At 38.7% G+C, this 10,904-nt stretch overlaps 1 pseudogene; it reads left to right on the top strand.

The window, feature by feature from the left end:
• The first annotated feature begins 3,099 nt into the window (after window positions 1-3,099).
• LOC122910031 lies at window positions 3,100-5,656 on the top strand (annotated as a pseudogene).
• The last annotated feature ends 5,248 nt before the right edge of the window (window positions 5,657-10,904 follow it).

The raw sequence follows: 10,904 nt of genomic DNA, 5'->3' as shown, positions 1-10,904 counted from the left end.
TCAGAATTGATACAGAACATGAATATTATAGCTTCTACATGAGGCAAGCTATATTGATTTTCATACTCAAAATCAAAACACACATGTTCCTTAAATAAATGATACTGTACTACCATGTGTGAAAAAAGAGATTCATACCAAGATGTAATCAGTATCTGAAAAATAAATATCTGAAAAATATATCAGTGAAAATGACAGTGTAGCTAAAATCGATACTAAAATCTGCAGCAATACAAAAGGAGTAAATTATGCAAAGAATACATTTTTTCATAAATCGAAATACAATTAATTATAAATGTACCTGATTCATTGAAAGTTAAAAGGCATTCATTTTAGCTAGCTTATAATATGAACCTGGAAAAGTTTGTTGGTTTCTAATTTTGATATACATTTCATTTTCTATAAATATTATGATGAACATATCTAAAAAATTAACAATATCCTGGAAAAACAATGCCTAATGAATCTAGTATCAAGAATTATTGAGCGCAAATTAACAACACAACTCACAAGTGGTGTAATTAGTTTTTAATTAATAATCCACTTGACCTTTTAGGAAGTAGATGATATTTCTTTATTGCTGAATCACACTAGAGACAAGTAGAAACTATTCTTCAATATTTGAATCAGGTGGCAAATAGCCTGAATTATTAGTTATCACAATTAGTTTACTTGAAATGCAAATATTTTTGTCCACCAGCATTTTTTAAGAACTTGAAATTTATCTAGAAAGAATTAACTACCATTTGGTATTTAAAGAATGCTAAACCATTTTTAGAATTATGGGACCACAAGATCTGAACGATTGAGGGTAGCTATTCTGAAAAGAAAAAGAACATCTCAATTGACTAACAAATTCAGAGTTTACCAATATTTCAGAAAGAAACCGCATATAATCCAAAATAATCAGATACTCAATATCAAGACGGGATTCCTTAATATAGTTGGGGGTTTTCCCTGAAATACACTGTGACGCTTGCTCAGACTCTATTCCTTTTTTAATATTCAAGGAATTCTGTTTATTACCTATGTCTTGGAATCCATAAGCATTTATAATAAACTGTTCTCTGGTATCCCACGTAGAAGCTGAAAGGCACTATAAATAGTATCACTACAAAAGCATAAAAACCTCAGGCTTCAGGAAAACAAACAAAAACAAAGATTCCTGATAAAAATCTTTCTTTCTCCTCCCATCAAATGTTTTAATTACCACTTTCTAGTCTGAATTATTTAAAACCTTATCTAGAATAGTTTGCAATTCTTTCTTCTTATCTTGTATCCACCATCTATTATTTGTCATCTATCTATTCATCCATCATCTATCATTATTAATTTGTTATAGGATGGATTTACATATTTTTCTCCCTTCCGATTTAAAGGTATCGCTGCCTGAAGTAAGATCTATTCCCAGATTCTTCCATTACATGAGTCAACAACCCCTTCAGATAATAAATGTCAATGTAGATACACATACTTTCTGCTATTTTACAACAAAAAGAATACCACTGTGTAAAATTATACTGGATATTTCAGTCCAGTGATAGAGCACTATCTTTTCTAACACTTAGGCTTGTGAAAAATGTTACACTGCTCAGGAAAAACAAATTTTTCAGGAGATCAACGTATGTAACGTGAAAACCTGATTAATTTTTTTATTATTATCAATAGCAATAGTTCTTTCCAGTTTTGCCTCTGCCAAATTTATTTTTTGCATCCTCCAAAGATTGTTCTTATCTCACTGTATATATTTACTGAAATATTATGCATTCTGTGACCTGGGTTAAAATAATCATGCTATCCATATATTTTAGAGGTTCAAGTTTTTCAATTACTCTTTCTGGCTAAAAAATTACATAATATTTCATATTATTTAAAAATAAATAGTTCATTACATTAAAAACACCAGTCAGAGTAATTAGGAAATATTTCTCTGTTTCATTAGTCCACACAGAATAATAAACTATAAAGGAAAACAAACTGAGTCGGCATCCCCACTTTTAATTCAGACCCTCAGAGCAGACAAACTATGAACTCCTATAAAGAAGGAACAGAAAAGTGGTTTGGTTTAGTAGATGGTCTAGGAATTCATCTTAGTATGGGAACTATAATAATTTGGAAAAATAGTTTCACCAACCCTTACAGTAACAATTTAGATCCAAGAAAAGCAGGGTGTTACCAAGTCTTCAGAGAAGGCCAAACTGCCTTGTTTAAGATAAAGAGAGAAAACGTCTTGCGTTGTTGTGAAGAGGGTAGAGCAAGATGAAAGATCATAGCACTGAGAAGAAAAGACAGAGTGAGAGGATCTCAGGGGGAGGTACTTCTTAAGTGCTGCTCTAGACTGAATACGCATCCCCAAATTCATACACTGAAATCTTGTTTGGAGGTGGAGCCTGGGAAAAGCGATGTGGTTATGAGGGTAGAACCCTCATGAATGGATTCAATGCTCTTATGATAGAGATCCCAGGAGCTCTTCCCACCAGTGAGGATACAGCAAGAAGTCAGTGGTTTATGGATCAGGAAATGACCCTCACCAGATGCTGAATCTCCTGCCACCCTCATCTCGGACTTCCCAGCCCACAGATCTGCAAGACATACCTTTCTGTTGTTTATGAGGCATTCAGTCTTTGATACTTTTATAGCAGCCCAAACCCAAATATCCACCAACAAATAAATGGATAAACAAGATATGGCATATAGGCACAAGAGAAAGTTATTCAGACTTAAAAAGGACTAAAATTCTGACATGTTACATATGCTAAATGACATTATGACATTATGCTAAATGAAACAAACCAGATACCCAAGGGCAAATACTGTAGACTTTCTCTTATCTGAGGTACCTGGAATAGTCAAATCCATAAAGTGGAATAGTGGTTGCCAGGGACTGAAGGAAGACGAAAATGAGGAGTTAATTTTCCTGTTAAACGGGGACAAAGTTTGAGTTTGAGAAAATGGTTAAGTTCTGGATGATGGACAATGGTGATAGTTGCACAGGATTATGAATCTACTTAGTGCTACTGAACTTAAAAACAGTTAAAATGGTAACTTTTGTGTGATGTCTATTTTATCACAGTGAAACATATTTTTTGGAAGTCAACAATGGCGGCAAAGAGATTTTCAAGAATTAGGATGTCTTTAGTTCCATTTGAAGTTGTTTGTTATACAAACCTCACTGCTTTCTACCACTAAAGTCTTTAGAAAAATAGTGTTCACATTGTAAAATTTTTGAGGCTAATGTTGATCACTGTGGTTCAGCATATACAGAATCAGAAGCCCAAGAAGCAGAGAAGACTGAACATGTAAGTCCCGTGGGAACTTGCATCAGAAATAATTTTGGACTTTGTAAATCATGCTATTGGGACACATAAGGTAAACTTGTATCCCTGTGATGCAGAAGAGCTCTCCAGCTGACATATGCATGACCTTCCCAAAGAAAAGGCCAAGAAAATATTGTGTTTAAACTCTATGAAGTAAGAGGTGCCTATAAAAGAGTTTTATGCTCCATGGGTAGAAAACTTGAGGACCATTTCTTGCTTTGTCCAAGAGGATGCAGCCAACTAAAAACAAAATCATTAACAAAAACTATATTCTTCAAACTCCCTTTGACCCTGCCTCTCCAGATAGATATACTCTGAAGATATTGTATAAGTTTTATTTCTCATTTTAATTAAGATAATCACAAATGTCATTATATTTACATATAATAAAATAATACATGAAATATTACTTGTTTACTCTTGAGACATCCAAGTTTTCTTTGGAATATCACTTTTATTAAATATAAACATGTGACACAAGTTAGTGACCCATGTAGGGTATTAGCTCTTCAGTATCAGCTGTTCTGAGAGGCAGCAGAGCAGAGGAGTTAAGAGTCTTGACAAAACTAGACTAATAGTCTGTGGTTTGGGAAAAATCACTTTTATCTTTTTGCTTAAAAGACTGCTAGGACCACAGAGCCATCGCCTCCCCCTCACACTGCCCCCTCCCTGTGGAACCTAGTGACTCAGGCCTTCCTTTGCCCTTCCTGGGAAAGGCAGAGTGTCTTCTGGTGGAGTGCTGGGATGGGGAACATGATATTGGGAAGCCTTATTACCTCTGCACGTGGTGATCTGGGTCTCCCCCAAGGGAAACAACCCTACCATCTTCACCATCCAGGACATGGGCCTCAATCACATAACTTGTGACCCAACACTTTCTTCAACTTTGAGGACACGCAGGAGATCACCCAGCACTCTGGTGTCCCATATGGATGACCCTGGTCAGCAGGTGGGGGCTCACTCTTTCCCCAGGGGTACCAGTACCCTTCCAAGGAGCAGCTGACTGCCATGCTCCCTAAGCACAGTATTTTGGGTTCAAGTACACGATTGGGTTCCAAGTGGGATCCAGAGCCTATGTGCTGGCCAAGTTTGCATTCATCTTCCCCAGCCTGGTGGAGAAGCTGGTGCTGATGAGCCCTGATCCTAACAGCAAGGACTAGACTGATTGCATGGCCACCAAGCTCTCTGGCCTGACTTGCACTTTTTATTTTTTTCCATTTTATTTTATTTTATTTCTTTTCAGTGTTCCAGCATTCATTGTTTATGCACTACACCCAGTGCCCCATGTGATATGTGCCCTTCTTAATGTCCACCACCAGGTTCACCCAGCCCCACAACCCCCTACCCTCCAAAACCCTCAGTTTGTTTCTAAGAGTCCACAGTCTCTCATAGTTTGTCTCCCTCTCCAATTTACCCCAACTCACTTCTCTCCATCTCCCAATGTCCTCCGTGTTATTCCTTATGCTCCACAAGTAAGTGGAACCATATGATAATTGACTTTCTCTGCTTGACCTTTTTCACTCAGCATGATCTCATCCAGTCCCACCCATGTTGATATAAAAGTTGGGTATTCATCCTTTCTGATGGAGCCATAATACTCCATTGTATATATGGACCATATCTTCTTTATCCATTCATCAGCTGAAGGGCATCTTCCACAGTTTGGCGACTGTGACCATTGTTGTTATGAACATTGGGGTACAGATGGCCCTTCTTTTCACTACATCTGTATCTTTGGGGTAAATACCCAGTAGTCCAATTGCAGTCGATCTGCACTTTAACTGACACAGTGTTATCCCACCTCTTCCTCCAGGAGGAGCTCGTGAACAACACAGAGCAGTTTCAGAGTTACTGGCAGCAGATTGGAACGTAGGGAGCCATGCCAACTCACAGCTCTTCTGGAACACGTACAACAACTACAGAGACCTGGACATTAACCTGCCTGGGGCAGTGCCCAATGCCAACACTCTCTGCCTGGTGATGCTGGTGGTTGGTGCCAGCTGAGGATGGGTGGTGGAGTGCAACTCCAAACCAGATCCAGCCACCACAAGCTTTCTCGGTGACAAATTCTAAGGGGCTTCCCCAGGTCACACAGCCAGAAAAACTGACTGAGGCCTTCAAATACTTCCTGCAAGGTATAGGTTACATCCCCTTGGCCAGCAGGACCAGGCTTGCCTGCATCTCTAACTGGTGCCAGCTCGGTGGAAGGCAGCCACCTGCTGGCCTGGATCTACTCAGAAAGTGGTGAGTGGCTGGGCCCAATCAGTCACACCATGGAGTTGTCCTCTTGGAGCTCTTCACACAGCCAAGACACCCACCTGCCCCTGTTCACAGACTGAAGTCCTCCTCCCAGCCCATTTTCCCTAGCTGAGCCAAGGCCTTGAGGTAGAAAGTTGCCTGATCCTCCATCCCCATGGGAACCTGACAAGGGGGTTGAGGTTAAATGCTGGGATAGCCCATGAGGGTTGAACACACTGCCTGAGAATTTCATGGTGTCTGCCTTTGGAAGCCAGTATGTGGCTGAGACTGTGTTGCCTAAGAGTCCCAGTAGATCTCCATTTTTGCCCCCAGGTTCCATGGACTATAACTTAAATAGAATATTTAAGTTATAGAAGTTAAGTTCAAGATAAGTTAAGTTCAAGGCCACTAGAAACATGGTGTTGCTCAGGAGTGTTCTGATCAAGCTATGCCAACATCTTATGATTCTAAGAAAGAATACAGTTTATCTGGAGAGATATGATCTAAGGTAGTATGACTTCTGCAGTCCTACATCACCATCTCAGGACTAACGGAGTAGCTTGGATTGGGGCTTGCTGGTCCTGGGGTGAGAAGTGAAGATTCCTGAGGTGAACATGGACCAAGCTGAGGAGAAAGGCTCTCCATGTACCCGGGTTCTCTTCTTTTACCTGAAGCCCAGGACTATGCCATACACTTTCTGCCCACGCATACTATCAGGGAGAATCTCCTGATCCAGAAACCAGAGCCATTTTTCTTGGAGCCTAAATCAATTGCCACAGACCCTAAAACAATTGAAAGAGGGGAGAAAGCAATAAAAACTCCAGGGCTATGGTGGGGGGCAGCTGTGTGGGGACTGTTCTGAGACTGAGAGGACTCCTGCATCCACATTTCTTTTGCACATATCACCCCCCTCTAGAATCTTAGGTCATTACTAGACTGTTCTAGAGCTTGTTGGAATATTAGTCTGCCCCCAATTATATTCACTCACGTGCTTCCTTTGAACATAGAATGTGACTGTTTATAAAGCTGGTAAATTACTCTTTACGATAGGTAGTGCTGCAAATCTTTGTTTTTTTTTCTGTGTTATTTCAGATGAGATATCTATAAATATAGGTATATCCGGTTCTCCTGCATGTGGTTTTTCCATCAGAGGTTGTCTCTTTGGTCAAGGTGAACTTTTAATGGAGTTCATTATTTTCTTCTCTGCATAAAATGAAGAACCTAATTTTGTGTATTCTGGTGGCTAATGTCATGAAACTATGAGATGACAAAATGTAAAATAAATAACAATGCTTGTCAAAGTAAAAAAAAAGGATTGCTATGGGTATAAAAGGGGTTTGAAAATATTGAGTCTCATCTCTTATTCAGTTTCACAATAAATTGTTATAACTATTACTGTTTATGATCTGCTACATCTAATTTTAAAGCACCTTGCAGAATTAGAGAACCGAAAAATGCTTATTGACAATTTATTGATTATATTAATTTCCTGTTGCTCTTGAAATCAATTACCCCAAATTTTAAAGTTTAAACCAACACAAACTTACCATTTTGGAGTTCTATAGGTTAGAGGTCTAATATAGATCTCACTGGGCTAAAATGTTGTTGGCAGAGCTATATTCCTTACTGATGTCTCCAGGGGAGAGACCCTTTGAGCTACTGGAGGGTGCCCTCATTTCTTGGCTCACGGCTCCTTCCTCCATCTTCAAAAGAACAACCAGCAATAATGTGTCTGATCTTTCTTCCTTCGTCACATCTCCCTCTGACTCTGAACTCCCTCTGACTCTGAACTCAGTCCAATAATAAGAACCCATGTGATTCGATTGGACTCACTTGAATAATATGAGATTATCTTCACATATCAAGGTTTATACCTTTTTTTTTTTTTTAAGATTTTATTTTCAAGTTATTGCTACACTCAGCATGGGGCTTGGACTCAAAACACCGAGATCCAGAGCCACATGCTCCACCAACGGAGCCAGCCATGTGCCCCTAAAGGTTCATAGATTTCATCATATTTGCAAAGTCCTTTTTGCCATGTAAGGTAACACAGTCCCATGTTCTGGGGATTAGGGCATGGACTTATTTGGAGGACTGTTACTCTGCCTGCCACATTGACATAATGCTGAGATGATTTTAAACTGTGATTTCTTTCCATGGAGATCCCAACACAGAGCATGAGAGTTGTAAGACACCATTCAATATATTGACTATATCCCATGTGAGTCACCTATTTTAGGGAAAATGATGGTAGAACATAATCAACTGACCAAGTAGGGAACTGTTATTTTAGGTATCTTTCCTATGCCCTAATCAAAAAGGTACTGCAATTAGTCAGCTTCCCACAGGGCACAATCCTAGCTGACTCTCAGTATGTTTCAGGCTGATTATAATATCTATAATGCATACTTCATCTGCTGGTTTTATCCATAAACCTCAATAAACTTGCAAATACCAGCAGTCTCATTTTCCATAACCTCCAAAATATTAATTTCATCATGCCAATGTTCATGTCGAAGACACCGAACATTCACAAACTTTCGACAACAGAGACATCGCTTTAGCCCTAGATAAGCTTCCCATCCACTAAATGGGAATGCAGCCTTAGGAGCTGGAAAATAAAAAGTAATTTATTTCAATAATAAAAAATGATTAAGTTTTGAGTTGCCTGGATGGCTCAGTTGTTAAGCATCTGCCTTTGGCTCAGGTCATGATTGGGATCGGGCCCCATGTCGGGCTTTCTGCAGAGCTTCTCCCTCTCCCACTCCCCCTGCTTGGGTTCCCTCTCTCACTATGTCTCTCCCTGTCAAATGAATAAATAAAACCTTTTTTTAAAAATGATTACGTTTCTTAATGTATTAGTTTGGTAGGACTGCTATAACAAAATGCCATGCATTGTGTAACTTGGAACAATAGAAATTTTTTCTCTCACAATTTTGGAGCCTCAAAGTCTAGATCAAAGACTCAGTAGGGTTAGTTTCTTCTGGGGACTGTGAGGAATAAATCTATTCCCTGCCTCTCATCAAACTTCTGGTGGTTTTATTATCAGTCTTTGGTACAGAAGCGTCACCCAATCTCTGCCTTCAACTTTACTTTAATCCTCTTTCTTTTACAAGTCTCTCTCCAAATTGTTCACTTTCTGAAAGAACACCAGATGACCGATTTTAACTTCCCTACCTCTGTAAAGATCTTATTTCCAAATAAGGTAATATTCTGAGATATTGGGAGTTAGGATTTTAACATATGAATCTGGAGGGCCCACAATTCAACCCATAACACTCAGTGTTAGAAATTAACTTTTCTGGGCGCCTGGGTGGCTCAGTGGGTTAAGCCTCTGCTTTCGGCTCAGGTCATGATCTCAGGGTTCTGGGATCAAGCCCTGCATCGGGCTCTCTGCTCAGCACAGAGCCTGCTTCCTCCTCTCTCTCTGCCTGCCTGTCTGCCTACTTGTGATCTCTATCTGTCAAATAAATAAATAAAATCTTAAAAAAAAAAAAAGAAATTAACTTTTCCATACAGATGCCACTCGGCATCAGTACTTTGGCAGGATGTCTGAGAGACAGAAATAACATTTCATTGTGTGAATTGACATCCTCACATGGCAAAATGGTCATGCAAAACACAATTTAGGAAAAATAATGGTATGAAGCCACAAATCCTCAGAATGAGATTTTGTGCTATCAGTACTCAAGCACTTAAAAAGTGGGAAATTCCTAATGAGAACTCTGTGCCATAGGTCACTTCACTTGTTCCACTGAGGACGGATCAATAGCTCTTGCTGCCTACCTGGTTCACTGCAAATAAAATCTGAAGACACAGTGCAGGGTGCAGTTTAACTATCACAAAAGCTAGCACCAACTAAATCATATTTTTCATGTCACAGGCAGTAAACAAAGCACAAATCAAATAGCAGTGAAACTAGAAAGTACTACCATTTTAAGGTATTGACTACAAAATTTCTTATCACTTCCCTGCCAAGGTTGAAGAACAAAGCAACTGATACACCAAGAAGTTAGAATATGTCTATCTGTGAAGATGATAAGAATGGCTTAAGGTCAGATTCTTATCTAAGAGCTTTTTTTTTTTTTTTTTTTTTGTCGTCTCTGCAAAGGAATAGTTAAAAAAAAAAGAAAGACCCAGTCATCTGTCACCCACTATATAAGCCTCAAAACAGTCATAAGCATCTTTGTATTCAAGTCAGTTAGACATTCAAAGAAATATTTATTGAGCATCTATCACATTCCAGGCATTCTTCTAATCTCCATTATATATCTAATAACAAATAAAACACAATATCTGTTGATAAAAAAAATATTAGTCTTTTTAATTATTCTAAATTAAATTACTTCTTTCCAGTTTCTAGGAGTATACTCCTATCTCCTGATTAGAATTGTGTGTGTGTGTGTGCTTAATGTTTTTTGGCATAATTCTTATATTCTAGATTTTAATTCTTTATTGAAAATATTAAAATATATTTCTTCTTATCTAACACATATTTTAGTTTTTAAGTTGAGTATTTTAATACAGGCTGGTTCAAAATTTTTTTTTAAGATATGATTTATTTATTTGAGAGAGAGAGAAATAAGAGACAGAGCACAAGCAGGGGAAAAGGCAGAGGGAGAGGGAGAAGCAGGCTCCCCACTGAGCAGAATGTCTGATTTGGGCCTCGATCCCTGGACCCAGAGATCATGACCTGAGCTGTAGGCAGACACTTAACCATTTGAGCCACCCAAGTGCCAGTGGCGTAAATATTAATACATTGATAGAAGGAGTGTAGTCTCCTAAGTCAACTCTAGGAAGGAAAGCATAATCTAATGAACCAGTATTTTCCAAATTACCAATATATGATAATAAAAAAATCTTGCATGGGTTGAAGACTGTCTTCAGTGCAGGAAAGACCAGTGGATTTCAATGTAACAGAATATATGTTTACTGATAGTTTCAAAATACATTTTGTAACTTAACCTTTCAGAGACTACCACTTGTCAAATTTTGCATAGGATCAAATATCCACAACTATCTGAAAGGGCTTTTAAAATACTCCTTTTTCAACTACATATCTACAGGAGGCCAGATTTTCTTCATATTCTTCAAGCAGAACAAAATATTACAACAGACTGAATGTAAACAGTGTATGAGAAAGACTCTGTCTTCTTGTCAGCCAAATATGGAAGAGATTTGAAAACATATAAAACTGGGCGCTTGTGTGACTCAGTAGGTTAAGCATCTGCCTTCAGCTCAGGTTGTGATCCCAGGGTTCTAGGATCCTGGTCCTGGGATCAGTTCCCACATTAGGCTTCCTGCTCAACATGCTTCTCCCTCTGCCCCTCCCTCCTACTCTCTCTCTCT

The sequence above is a fragment of the Neovison vison genome, chromosome 6, assembly GCF_020171115.1.
Source record: "Neovison vison isolate M4711 chromosome 6, ASM_NN_V1, whole genome shotgun sequence".
NCBI lineage: Eukaryota > Metazoa > Chordata > Mammalia > Carnivora > Mustelidae > Neogale > Neogale vison.
Note: the sequence above shows the minus strand (reverse complement) of the source record. Positions and strands in the feature narration are given on the sequence as shown.